General features: G+C 53.3%; 2 long non-coding RNA genes across 2 annotated transcripts; one reads left to right on the forward strand and one right to left on the reverse strand.

The window, feature by feature from the left end:
* Nucleotides 1-82: 82 nt before the first annotated feature.
* On the forward strand, nt 83-3,462 carry LOC119961329. Its single transcript, XR_005459641.1, has 2 exons — nt 83-302; nt 3,101-3,462. It is a non-coding gene; the product is annotated as an uncharacterized LOC119961329 (long non-coding RNA).
* On the reverse strand, nt 778-7,321 carry LOC119961328. Its single transcript, XR_005459640.1, has 4 exons — nt 7,254-7,321; nt 5,556-5,590; nt 3,170-3,286; nt 778-839 (listed from the first exon to the last, which is right to left on the reverse strand). It is a non-coding gene; the product is annotated as an uncharacterized LOC119961328 (long non-coding RNA).
* Nucleotides 7,322-14,885: the final 7,564 nt, after the last annotated feature.

The following is a 14,885-nucleotide window of genomic DNA, read 5'->3' on the forward strand; positions in this document are numbered from 1 at the left end:
CACAAATGGTGTTTTCCACAAACAGGATGCTGTTGTGATGCCAAGACGATGTTCTGCCAATCACACAAGCGGATAAGGAGGTCTATTAATTTGAGTGTTGGCGTGATGCTGGATCTGTCGGCCATGCATCACACCAGTACCCACATCCTCAACGATGGGGTGATCAGCAAATCAGCTTTTTCCGCAGTGAGAGACTTTTGCTCATGAAGCAGCCTTCGACTCTGCAGGGAGACTAATCAAGGACAGTTATTCCAGACTGATCTTCACCCCTCCAACATTCCAGTTCACCTGTGAATCTGAAGGTAAAGAATAGTCTCTCCCCCCCCCCCACCTTCCAAGAAAATAAACGTGATTCCTGCACAGTGGCAGCCGTGTGTACCATAAGATGCACTGCAGGAACTCACCAAGGTTCCTTCAACAGCACCTTCCAAACCCACGACCACCACCATCTAGAAGGACAAGAGCAGCAGATACCTGGGAACCCCACCACCTGGAGGTTCCCCTCCAAGTCACTCGCCATCCTGACTGGGAAATATATCGGCCGTTCCTTCACTGTCGCTGGGGCAACATCCTGGAACTCCCTCCCTAACAGCACAGTGGGTGCACCTACACCACTAGGATTGTAGAGGTTGAAGAAGGCAGCTCACCACCACCTTCTGAAGGGGAACTAGGGATGGGCAATAAATTCTGGGCCATCCAGCGATGCCCACGTTCTGAGAATAACATACATTAAAAGTTATTTTTGAAGGTTACTCACGGTTAAACCATGGAACCTCTTGTTTTCTGCTAGAGACGAGTCTCTGGAAATAATTTTGATGTGTTTCACCTCATTATTGTACCTGTTCAGAGATTGAGAAACGATATCAGACAGACAGGTTGATGCGATGATTTGAAAACAAAAACCAACTTACCCTGTCACACTGGCTAATCACATTGCAAAACCTTCAATAATAATAATCTTTATTGTTGTTACAAGTAGGCTGACATTAACACTGCAATGAAGTTACTGTGAAAAGCCCCTAGTCACCACATTCCGGCGCCTGTTTGGGTACACAGAGGGAGAATTCAGAATGTCCAATTCACCTAACAGGACGTCTTTCGGGACTTTGTGGGAGGAAACCGGAGCACCCGGAGGAAACTTAGCAGGAATAGACCACTGGGCCCCTCGAGCATGTTCCACCGTTCAACTAGATCATGGCTGACCTTCTCCCTCAACACCATATTCCCACACTATCCCCAGATATGGAATAAGTACGCTCGATGACCTCGGAGTTGGTGACCTTGTCCTGCCAAGATGTATGAGATAGTGATGGTGGAAACTCTTCAGCCTTTTCTCCTGCTGAGCGTATATTGTCCGGGTCTCAGAAATACATTGAGGATGTAGACTTGGTAGACTCCCAGTTTGGTGTCCTCAATCGGGGTGCTGCTGTTCCACACTCACTCAACCTGGACTGAAATGCAGCAACGATTGTGATGTGTGTTTATTTCAGCATCAAGTCACGAAAGACGTGTTGTTAGGTGAACTGGACATTCTGAATTCTCCCTCTGTGTACCCGAACAGGCGCCGGAATGTGGTGACTAGGGGCTTTTCACAGTAACTTCATTGCAGTGTTAATGAAAGTATGCTTGTGACAATAAAGATTCTATTTTTAAAAAAGTGGGCAGCAGGGTGGTACAGTGGTTAGCACGGCTGCCTCACAGCTCCAGGGACCCAGGTTCAATTCCGGCCTCGGGTATCTGTGCGGAGTCTGCACGTTCTCCCCGTGTGTGCGTGGGTTTCCTCCGGGTGCTCTGGTTTCCTCTCACAGTCCAAAGATGTGCGGGTTAGGTGGATTAGCCATGATAAATTTCTCTTAGTGTCCAAAAGGTTAGATGGGGTTATTGGGTTAGGGGGATAATAATAATAATAATTGCTTATTGTCACAAGTAGGCTTCAATGAAGTTATTGTGAAAAGCCCCTAGTCACCACATTCCGGCACCTGGTCGGGGAGGCTCATACGGGAATGGATGGAGGTGTGAGCTGCAGTAGGGTACTGTTTCCAAGGGCCAGTGCAAACTTGATGGGCCAAATGGCCTCCTTCTGCACTGTAAATTCTATGAAGTGACAGGTTAGTGGTGATTGTGGAGCCGAGGTATGTGAAGCTAGAAACAGCCTTGCTCATCACATTGTCAATGGTGATAGAGGGCGGGATGACAACATCCTGGATGATGACATTAGACTTTCCGATGCTGATGGTCAAAGTAAACTCTTTGCAGGTGTGAAAGAGTCGATATATTTTCAGCAGAAGGTGTTCCTTAGCGGGCAATGCTGGAGAAGCAGTGTCAGGCCAGAGAAACTCTCTGATGAGGACGATGTGTTGGATCTCAGGTGAGTAAGGCTGACCAACTTGATGCGACCATCAATTCACACGAGACGATTAGTAGACGTGAACAGTGGTTTTAATCAGCTAGATCTGTGCCAGCCTGTGACTGCTCTGTACTGAGTGCCGCCTACAGGCTGCAGGTTTATATACCACCCCCGAGGGGGCGGAGCCATAGGCAGAGCCCACAGGGGCATCAACATAATACAATACAATACAGTGGTGAACAGCAGCAATATATTCACCACACAACTCAGTGTCAGTTCTGATATGTATATAAACATTGCCTGTGGACAACCTGAAAGCAGATGGCAGCAGCAAAGAGAAGACGATGTCAAAGAGCGTTGGTGCCAAACCATGTTTGAACCCACAGTGGATCTGAATTTACTGAGAATGGATCACTGACACACGAACATCCCACTCTCACATGAAACTTTGCTGAAAATATTCTCCTCTGCTGCCCTCTGCCTGGAGTATGGGTGTGTGCTATCTGACATAGAATCTTATCCTCTGAGAACTTTGCTAGCTTGACAATTATTACTTTCCTTTCTATCTCAGCTGCATCAATATTCTGTCTTTCAGGTTCTAGCGACATCTTTATTTCAGCAGCTTTAGAAAAATTTAAGAAAAGCAGCTGTTTAGTACGATGGGCAATTCTGTCACTGCCACTTTATACTGTTCATCCTTAACGCCCTGTCCTGCTATTTAAAATAATCCTTTTAGTGTTTATGTATCGACAGACGGAAGCTACAAAGACGATAATGCAGTGACCCTGTCAGAATGTTAATACAGCGACAGAGACAACTCACTTGATGCTGATGGCGTATTCTCCCGACTCTTTCACTCGCTGCCGGATGAGGAACGTGCTGCTCCCACGGTTGATCAGCTCAGTCTCAGCTTGCAGCCGTTCCATTGCTCCAGCGTACCTGAGCAAGACAACAAACTGCTTCAGGGGATTCAGTGATACGATGGGGAGCAGCAGACTTAGACTGGTCACGGAAAATAAACTTGCTTTTGAAGTTCAGTCACTGTTGTGATTTTGGAAACCAACCAAAGGATGCCACAGATCCCAGCAATAACAATAAAATCAACATATCCAGTTTTTCCTCATCTTGATTGACGGATAAATATTGGACTGGACTCCACTGCACCTCTTCACGTTAGTCCTGTGGACTGTTTTGCACCAGATCAGAGGAAAAGAGAGCGCATTAGGTTAAACTGACCCTCTGACAGTGCAGCACTCCCTCAGTACTGACCCTCTGACAGTGCAGCACTCCCTCAGTACTGACCCTCTGACAGTGCGGCACTCCCTCAGTACTGACCCTCTGACAGTGCAGCACTCCCTCAGGACTGACCCTCTGACAGTGCAGGCACTCCCTCAGTACTGACCCTCTGACAGTGCAGCACTCCCTCAGTACTGACCCTCTGACAGTAGCGGCACTCCCTCAGTACTGACCCTCTGACAGTGCGGCACTCCCTCAGTACTGACCCTCTGACAGTGCAGGCACTCCCTCAGTACTGACCCTCTGACAGTGCGGCGCTCCCTCAGTACTGACCCTCTGACAGTGCGGCACTCCCTCAGTACTGACCCTCTGACAGTGCAGCACTCCCTCAGTACTGACCCTCTGACAGTGCAGCACTCCCTCAGTACTGACCCTCTGACAGTGCGGTACTTCCCTCAGTACTGACCCTCTGACAGTGCGGCACTCCCTCAGTACTGACCCTCTGACAGTGCGGCACTCCCTCAGTACTGACCCTCTGACAGTGCAGCACTCCCTCAGTACTGACCCTCTGACAGTGCGGTACTCCCTCAGTACTGACCCTCTGACAGTGCGGCACTCCCTCAGTACTGACCCTCTGACAGTGCGGCACTCCCTCAGTACTGACCCTCTGACAGTGCAGCACTCCCTCAGTACTGACCCTCTGACAGTGCAGCACTCCCTCAGTACTGACCCTCTGACAGTGCAGCGCTCCCTCAGTACTGACCCTCTGACAGTGCAGCACTCCCTCAGTACTGACCCTCTGACAGTGCAGCACTCCCTCAGTACTGACCCTCTGACAGTGCGGCACTCCCTCAGTACTGACCCTCTGACAGTGCAGCACTCCCTCAGTACTGACCCTCTGACAGTGCGGCACTCACTCAGTACTGACCCTCTGACAGTACGCACTCCCTCAGTACTGACCCACTGACAGTACGCACTCCCTCAGTACTGACCCTCTGACAGTGCGCGCTCCCTCAGTACTGACCCTCTGACAGTGCAGCACTCCCTCAGTACTGACCCTCTGACAGTGCAGCACTCCCTCAGTACTGACCCTCTGACAGTGCAGCACTCCCTCAGTACTGACCCTCTGACAGTGCAGCACTCCCTCAGTACTGACCCTCTGACAGTGCAGCACTCCCTCAGTACTGACCCTCTGACAGTGCGCACTCCCTCAGTACTGACCCTCTGACAGTGCAGCACTCCCTCAGTACTGACCCTCTGACAGTGCAGCTCTCCCTCAGTACTGACCCTCTGACAGTGCGGAACTCAGTTCTGCCCTTCCGGTCTTTTGTTGCAGATGGCGAGATTGGCCAGAATATTCTGTCCAGTGAATCTACAGCCCCCACTGGAGCTGAGCTGAAGAAAGCCCCCAGGAGGCGAGAGCTTTGGGAACCATCAGCTCAAAACCATCTGTTCCCCCCAAACCCACTCCCCCCCCCCCCCCCCCCCCCCCGGTCCTGTCTCCAATTACTCAGATACTGGAGCCCAAAATGTGAATTTCCAGGAGAAATCTCTCCAATTCTGATTTGAATGAATCGATACTAACTCCATCCACCGTCTCCCTGGGGATTCTATTCCAGAGATTAATCACTCATTCACTGAAATATTGTTTCAAGTTTCCTCCTTCAAACTCAGGCCGTGTTCTCTGGATTGACTGTCCTGGACACGCAGAGACAGACGGTTATCGCTGACATTATCCAGTCTCCCAATCTCTTAAAGCAGCAATTCTGTTGACTCCTACAATCTATATTTTTCATCTCTTGTGTCAATTATGCAGCACTGGCCACCTAAACAGTACAATTCAGATTTTATATTCCACCAAATCCTCACGGTTCAAACTGCTCATTTAGTTAAACTGCTGTAGAGAAGCACTGTTTGGGCGTTAGGATCCGATTGAGTCTGTTGGTAAAGCTTTTAATCACAAGGTACATACCATGGAAATCCAGAATAATCCATAGATTTTGGAACCTGAGGACGAAAAGAAACGTCAAAGAGTGAGTCGGAATCCTGAGAAATAAGTGAACATGACATTGACCCATCGCCAAAGTACTGAGTATTGCCAGTGTCATTGCCAGTGTCACTGTCATTGCCAGTGTCATTGCCAGTATCATTGCCAGTGTCATTGCCAGTATCATTGCCAGTGTCACTGTCATTGCCAGTGCCATTGCCAGTATCATTGCCAGTGTCATTGCCAGTGTCATTGCCAGTATCATTGCCAGTGTCACTGTCATTGCCAGTGTCATTGCCAGTCTAATTGCCAGTGTCACTGTTAGTCTCATTGCCAGTGCCATTGCCAGTGTCACTGTTAGTCTCATTGCCAGTGCCAGTGTCATTGCCATTGCCAGTGTCACTGTTAGTCTCATTGCCAGTGCCAGTGTCATTGCCATTGCCAGTGTCACTGTTAGTCTCATTGCCATTGCCAGTGTCATTGCCATTGCCAGTGTCATTGCCATTGCCAGTGTCACTGTTAGTCTCATTGCCAGTGCCATTGCCAGTGTCACTGTTAGTCTCATTGCCAGTGCAATTGCCAGTGTCACTATTAGTCTCATTGCCAGTGTCATTGCTAGTCTCATTTCCAGTGTCACTGTCATTGCCACTGCCCCATTGCCAGTGTCACTGTCATTGCCAGTGTCACTGTTAGTCTCACTGCCAGTGACATTGCCAATCTCATTGCCAGTGACATTGCCAGTGTCACTGTTAGTCTCACTGCCAGTGACATTGCCAGTGTCACTGTCATTGCCAGTGTCATTGCCAGTGTCACTGTCATTGCCAATCTCATTGCCAGTGCCATTTCCAGTGCCATTGTCAGTGCCACTGTTAGTGCCAGTGCAATTGCCAGTGTCACTGTCATTGCCAGTGCCACTGTTAGTGCCAGTGCCATTGCCAGTGTCACTGTACGTCTCATTGCCAGTGGCATTCCCAGCGTCACTGTTAGTCTCATTGCCAGTGCCATTGCCAGTGACACTGTTAGTCTCATTGCCAGTGACATTGCCAGTGTCACTGTTAGTCTCATTGCCAGTGACATTGCCAGTGACACTGTTAGTCTCATTGCCAGTGACATTGCCAGTGACACTGTTAGTCTCATTGCCAGTGACATTGCCAGTGACACTGTTAGTCTCATTGCCAGTGACATTGCCAGTGACATTGGCAGTGTCACTGTTAGTCTCACTGCCAGTGACTTTGCCAGTGTCACTGTTAGTCTCATTGCCAGTGACATTGCCAGTGTCACTGTTAGTCTCATTGCCAGTGACATTGCCAGTGTCACTGTTAGTCTCATTGCCAGTGACATTGCCAGTGACATTGCCAGTGTCACTGTTAGTCTCATTGCCAGTGACATTGCCAGTGACACTGTTAGTCTCATTGCCAGTGACATTGCCAGTGTCACTGTTAGTCTCACTGCCATTGCCATGTTACTGTCCACTGACTAATTGTCAACGCTCGCTGACTCCCTCCACACACTCCAGAATGAAAACAGTGACCAAGGTCAGACCTTCCATTGAACGTAATCACCTTGGTAACGCAATAATCCTCACAGATATTGAATGTCAGAAGACAGTCCTGTGAACAGAATATTGGTGAAGAGTAAATAGCACAGAGAACATAGAATTTACAGTACATAGGTTTCACTTACACAGGGTAGGGGTTTAACCGAGTCACTGGGAAAGAATCCAACTTCCCTCGTTGTGAGATTTTTAACCTGAAACAAGACACAGATGTTTCACTGACACAGTGAAATAGACAACACAACACTCAAACATTGCACAATAACCCACTCAGGGGCTGATTTAGCTCACTCGGCTAAATTGCTGGCTTTTAAAGCAGACCAAGCAGGCCAGCAGCACGGTTCAATTCCCATACCAGCCTCCCCGAACAGGCGCCGGAATGTGGCGACTAGGGGCTTTTCACAGTACTTAATTGAAGCCCTAGTCGTGACATAAGCGATTTTCATTTTCATTTCATTTTCACAACACTCAAACCTTGCACACTAACCCACTCACAACACGCAAAACCATCGCACAATAACCCTCTTACAACAACACCAAACCATCGCACAATAACCCACTTACACAACACTCAATCCATCGCACAATAACCCTCTTACACAACACTCAAACCATCACACAATAACCCACTCACACAACACTCAAACCATCGCACAATAACCCACTCACACAACACTCAAACCATCACACAATAACCCACTCATACAACACTCAAACCATCGCACAATAACCCACTTACACAACACTCAAACCATCACACAATAACCCACTCATACAACACTCAAACCATTGCACAATAACCCACTCACACAACACTCAAACCATCGCACAATAACCCTCTTACACAACACTACAACACTCAATCCATCACACAATAACCCACTCACACAACACTCAAACCATCGCACAATAACCCACTCATACAACACTCAAACCATCGCACAATAACCCACTTACACAACACTCAAACCATCGCACAATAACCCACTCATACAACACTCAAACCATCGCACAATAACCCACTCATACAACACTCAAACCATCGCACAATAACCCTCTTACACAACACTCAAACCATCGCACAATAACCCACTCATACAACACTCAAACCATCGCACAATAACCCACTTACACAACACTCAAACCATCGCACAATAACCCACTCACACAACACTCAATCCATCGCACAATAACCCTCTTACACAACACTCAAACCATCGCACTATAACCCACTCATACAACACTCAAACCATCGCACAATAACCCATAAGACCATAAGACATAGGAGCAGAATTAGGCCACTCGGCCCATCGAGTCTGCTCTGCCATTCAATCGTTGCTGATATTTTCTCATCCCCATTGTCTTGCCTTCTCCCCATAAGACTTGATCCCCTTATTAATCAAGAACCTTTCTATCTCTCTCTGAAAGATACTCAGTGATTTGGCCTCCACAGCCTTCAGCGGCAAAGTGTTCCACAGATTCACCACCCTCTGGCTGAAGAAATTACTCCTCATCTCTGTTTTAAAGGATCGTCCCTTTAGTCTGAGATGGTGTCCTCTGGGTCTAGTTTTTCCTACAAATGGAAACATCATCTCCACGTCCACTCTATCCAGGCCTCTCAGTATCCTGTAAGTTTCAATAGGTCCATCCTCATCCTTCTGAACTCCGAGTACAGACCCAGAGTCCTCAACCGTTTCTCATACGACAAGTTCTTCATGAAAATGAAAAAATGAAAATCGCTTATTGTCACGAGTAGGCTTCAATGAAGTTACTGTGAAAAGCCCCTAGTCGCCACATTCCAGCGCCTGTCCGGGGAGGCTGGTACGGGAATCGAACCGTGCTGCTGGCCTGCTTGGTCTGCTTTAAAAGCCAGCGATTTAGCCCAGTGAGCTAAACCAGCCCCTCATTCCAGGGATCATTCTTGTGAACCTCCTCTGGACCCTTTCCAAGGCCAGCACATCCTTCCTTAGATACGGGGCCCAAAACTGCTCACAATGCTCCAAATGGGGTCTGACCAGAACCTTTTACAGCCTCAGAAATACATCCCTGGTCTTGTATTCTAGCCCTCTCGACATGAATGCAACATTGCATTTGCCTTCTTTTTTTTTTATAAATAATTTTTATTGAAGTTTTTACAAAATACAAAATATAAACATCATAACTCTATTAACGTACACGCGCGGTAACACCTGGTAAACAATGCCCCCCCAGCTGCAAGAGCAACTTCAAACAAAAGGGAAACAAAAACAGAAATCAAAAGACAGAGAAAAGAGAAAAAAAACAAGGGAGAGAGATAGCATCCCTCCACAAACCCATGTGTACAGTTCTCCCTCCCCCCATCCTTACCCCCCCCCCCCCATCCTTACCCCCTCCCCCCATCCTTACCCCCCATCCTTACCCCCCCTCCCTCCCCCCCTCCCCCCCATCCTCACCCCCCCTCCCCCCATCACCCCCCTCCCTACCCCCCCTACCCCCATCCTTACCCCCCCTCCCTCCCCCCCTCCCCCCCATCCTTACCCCCCCCCCCCCCATCCTTACCCCCCCTCCCTACCCCCCATCCTTACCCCCCCCCTCCCCCCATCCTTACCCCCCTCCCTACCCCCCATCCTTACCCCCCCTCCCTCCCCCCCCTCCTTACCCCACTCCCTCCCTCCTTACCCCCCTCCCCCCATTCCTTACCCCCCCTCCCTACCCCCCATCCTTACCCCCCTCCCTACCCCCCATCCTTACCCCCCCTCCCCCCCATCCTTACCCCCCCCTCCCCCCCATCCTTACCCCCCCCTCCCCCCTCCTTACCCCCCTCCCCCCCTCCCCCTCCCTACCCCCCATCCTTACCCCCCCTCCTCTAACCCCCCCCCTCCCCCCCCCCTCCCTACCCCCCCCCTCCCTACCCCCCCCCTCCCTACTTACCCCCTCCCCTCCCCTCCCCTCCATCCTTACCCCCCTCCCCTCCCCTCCCCTCCATCCTTACCCCCCCCCTCCCCTCCATCCTTACCCCCCCCCTCCCCTCCATCCTTACCCCCCCCTCCCCTCCATCCTTACCCCCCCTCCCCTCCATCCTTACCCCCCCTCCCCTCCATCCTTACCCCCCCCTCCCCTCCATCCTTACCCCCCCCTCCCCTCCATCCTTACCCCCCCCTCCCCTCCATCCTTACCCCCCCCCTCCCCTCCATCCTTACCCCCCCTCCCCTCCATCCTTACCCCCCCCTCCCCTCCATCCTTACCCCCCCCCTCCCCTCCATCCTTACCCCCCCCTCCCCTCCCCCCCCCCCCCGGGTTGCTGCTGCTGTCGGCCTGTTTCCCTACCTTTCCGCCAGGAAGTCCAGGAAAGGCTGCCACCGCCTGAAAAACCCTTGTACTGATCCCCTCAGGGCAAGTTTCACCCCTCTCCAATTTAATGAACCCCGCCATATCCGAGATCCAGGCCTCCACGTTTGGGAGCCTCGCATCCTTCCACTGGAGCAAGATCCTCCGCCGGGCTACTAGGGACGTAAAGGCCAGGACCCCGGCCTCTATCGCCTCCTGCACTCCCGGCTCCACTGCAACCCCAAGAATTGCGAGTCCCCAGCCTGGCTCGACCCTGGATCCCACCACCCTCGACACCGTCCTTGCTACCCCCTTCCAAAACTCCCCCAGCGCTGGGCACGCCCAAAACACATGGGCGTGGTTCGCTGGGCTCCCCGAGCACCTAGCACACCTGTCCTCGCCCCCGAAAAACCTACTCATCCGCGTCCCAGTCATGTGGGCCCTATGCAGCACCTTGAACTGTATGAGGCTAAGACTCGCACAGGAAGAGGAGGAATTCACTCTCTCCAGGGCATCCGCCCACATCCCCTCCTCAATCTCCTCACCCAGCTCCTCTTCCCATTTACCCTTCAGTTCCTCCACCGAGGCCTCGTCTACCTCCTGCATTACCCGGTATATGTCCGAGATCCTCCCTCCTCCGACCCACACCCCCGAGAGCACCCTATCCCGCACCCCTCGTGGGGGCAGCAAGGGGAACCCCTCCACCTGCCGCCTGGCAAACGCCCTCACCTGGATGTATCTAAACATGTTCCCCGGGGGGAGCCCAAACTTCCCCTCTAACTCCCCCATGCTCGCGAACCTCCCCTCCACAAACAGGTCCCTCAACCTCCTAATCCCTGCTCTGTGCCAGCCCAGGAATCCGCCATCAATGCTCTCTGGGACGAACCGATGGTTCCCCCGTATCGGGGCCTCCATCGAGCCCCCCATTTCTCCTCTGTGCCGTCTCCATTGCCCCCAAATTTTGAGGGTAGCCGCCACCACCGGGCTCGTGGTATACCTCGTTGGAGGGAGCGGCAACGGCGCCGTTACTAGCGCTTCCAGGCTCGTGCCCACACAAGACGCCGCCTCCATCCTCTTCCACGCTGCCCCCTCCTCGCCCATTACCCACATACGCACCATCGCTGCGTTGGCCGCCCAGTAGTATCCACAGAGGTTGGGCAACGCCAGCCCCCCCCTATCCCTGCCTCGTTCCAGGAACACTCTTCGAACCCTTGGAGTCCCATGCACCCACACTAATCCCGTGATACTGCTGTTGACCCTCCTGAAAAAGGCCTTTGGGATAAAGATGGGGGGGCACTGGAACAGGAACAAAAACCTCGGGAGCACCGTCATCTTGACGGACTGCACCCTCCCCTCCAGTGACAGCGGTAACATATCCCACCTCAAACTCCTCCTCCATCTGCTCCACCAACCTTGTGAGGTTGAGCTTGTGCAGGGCCCCCCAACTCCCAGCCACCTGGACCCCGAGGTACCTGAAGCTCTTCCCTGCCTGCTTCAGTGGGAGCCTACCAATCCCCTCCTCTTGACCCCCCGGATGCACCACAAACACCTCGCTCTTGCCCAGTTTCAGCTTATACCCGAGAAACCCCCGAATTCCCCAAGGATCCTCATCACCTCCGGCATCCCCCCCACCGGGTCCGCCACATACAGCAGCAGGTCGTCCGCATACAGCGACACTCGATGCTCCTCCCCACCCCGCACCAGGCCCCTCCAGTTTCCTGACTCCCTCAATGCCATGGCCAGGGGCTCAATCGCCAACGCGAAGAGCAAGGGGGACAGGGGGCACCCCTGTCTCGTCCCCCGATGCAGCCGAAAGTACTCCGACCTCCTCCTATTTGTGGCTACACTTGCCATCGAGGCCTCGTAGAGCAGCCTCACCCACCGAATAAACCCCTCCCCAAACCCAAACCTCTCCAACACCTCCCACAAGTACTCCCACTCCACCCTATCGAAGGCCTTCTCTGCGTCCAACGCCACCACTATCTCCGCCTCCCCTTCCACCGCCGGCATCATAATGACATTGAGGAGCCTTCGCACGTTCGTATTCAACTGCCTTTCCTTCACAAACCCAGTCTGGTCCTCATGTATGACCCCCGGCACACAATCCTCTATTCTAGTGGCCAGGATCTTTGCCAGCAGCTTAGCATCGGCGTTTAGCAGCGAAATCGGCCTATATGATCCGCACTGCAGAGGGTCCTTGTCCCGCTTCAGGATCAAGGAAATCAGCGCCCGCGACATAGTTGGGGGCAAAGCCCCCCCCTCCCTTGCCTCGTTAAAGGTCCGGACCAACAGGGGGCCCAACAGGTCCAAATACCTTTTATAGAATTCCGCCGGAAACCCATCCGGCCCCGGCGCCTTCCCCGACTGCATGCTCCCTATCCCTTTGATAACCTCCTCCAACTCGATCGGCGCCCCTAGTCCCTCCACCCGCTCCTCTTCCACCCTCGGGAATCGCAGCTTGTCCAAGAAGCGCCCCATTCCACCCCCCTCCACTGGGGGTTTCCCTGGCCGCATCTCGCTTCCGGAGCTGGTGCGCCAGCATCCTGCTCGCCTACTCCCCGTGTTCATACACCGCCCCCTGTGCTTTCCTCCACTGGGCTTCCGCCTTTCTGGTCGTCAGTAGGTCGAATCTGGCCTGAAGGCTACACCTCTCCCCCAGCAATCCCTCCTCCGGGGCCTCCGCATATCTCCTATCCACCCTCACCATCTCCCCTACCAATCTCTCCCTCTCCCTCTGCTCCCCCCTCTCCCTATGGGTTCGGATGGAGATCAATTCCCCCCTCATCACCGCCTTCAATGCCTCCCAGACCGTCCCCACCCGAACCTCCCCGTTATCATTGGCCTCGAGGTATCTCTCGATACACCCCCGGACCCTCTCGGCCACCTCCTCCTCTGCCAGCAGCCCCACCTCCAAGCGCCAGAGCGGACGCTGGTCCCTCTCCTCCCCCAGCCCGAGGTCCATCCAGTGCGGGGCATGATCCGAAATGGCAATGGCGGAGTATTCCACATCCTCCACCCTCGAAACCAGCTCCCTGCTCAGGACAAAAAAATCAATCCTCGAGTAGGCCTTATGTACGTGGGAGAAAAACGAGTATTCCCTGGCCCTTGGCCTCGCAAAACTCCAAGGGTCCACCCCGCCCATCTGGTCCATAAATCCCCTCAACACCTTAGCCGCCGCCGGCCTCCTACCCGTCCGGGACTTGGATCGATCCAATGGGGGATCCAGCACAGTGTTAAAGTCTCCCCCCATGATCAGGCCCCCACCTCCAGGTCCGGAATGCGGCCCAGCATACGCCGCATAAACCCCGCATCGTCTCAATTTGGGGCATAAACATTCACCAACACCACCCGCTCCCCCTGCAGCTTACCACTCACCATCACATACCTCCCGCCACTGTCAGCCAACACATTTAACGCCTCAAACGTCACCTTCTTCCCCACCAGGATCGCCACCACCTTACTCTTATCATCCAGCCCTGAATGAAATACTTGGCCCACCCATCCCTTTCTCAGCCGGACCTGGTCCACCGATCTCAGGTGTGTCTCCTGGAGCATGGCCACATCCGCCTTCAGTCCCTTCAGGTGCGCAAACACCCGGGCCCGTTTGACCGGCCCATTCAGCCCCCTCACATTCCAGGTGATCAGCCGGATCAGAGGGCTCCCTGCCCCCTTCCCCTGCCGATTAGCCATACCCCATCCCTTGCCCACCCCCGGCCAGCGTCCCCCGCTCTGCCAGTTTCCCACGGCGGCACCTCCCCCCCCCTCCAGCACCCCCTGCGTCCTCCAGCTCCTTCCTGACCGTTTCAGCAGCAACCCGGTACCCCCCCCCCCCCCCCCAAGGCTAGGACCCCTCCTAGCCGCGCCCCTCCCTCCATAGCACTCCCGTGAGCCAGCTAACTTCTGCTGACCCCGGCAACTCCCGCCCTACCTCCGACTCCTCCCCACGTGGGACTACCCCTCCTCCATCGTGCCCATCAACCAGTCCACCCTCCCCCGCTTTTACGCGGGAAAAGAAAACCCCGCCCCCTCCCTCTCCCAGCGCGGGGACCCCACAGAAAGCCCGCGCTTTTGCCCTGCTGGGTCCCGCCTCCTCCAGGGTCACTCCCATTGTCAGTCCCCCCCACCAGCTCCCCGAACACCCCGTTTACCCCTCTGCCCGAACCCGTCCACCCAACTCCTGCTTGAAAACCCATAAAGAAAAACCCCGTACGACATCACCCCACCCACCCTAAAGCCACCCCACATCTTACCCTAAACCCCGTAAATACAAATACAGTATAAATAACTACAGTATTGTACAGCATCCCCCATCAGGGGGACCCTCAGTTTGTGTCCAGTTTCTCGGCCTGCACAAAGGCCCATGGCTCCTCCGGGGACTCAAAATAATGGTGCCGATCCTTATAGGTGACCCACAGACGCGCCGGCTGCAACATGCCGAACTTCACACTCCGTCT

Source organism: Scyliorhinus canicula, unplaced genomic scaffold (genome assembly GCF_902713615.1).
Source record: "Scyliorhinus canicula unplaced genomic scaffold, sScyCan1.1, whole genome shotgun sequence".
Classification (NCBI taxonomy): Eukaryota; Metazoa; Chordata; class Chondrichthyes; order Carcharhiniformes; family Scyliorhinidae; genus Scyliorhinus; species Scyliorhinus canicula.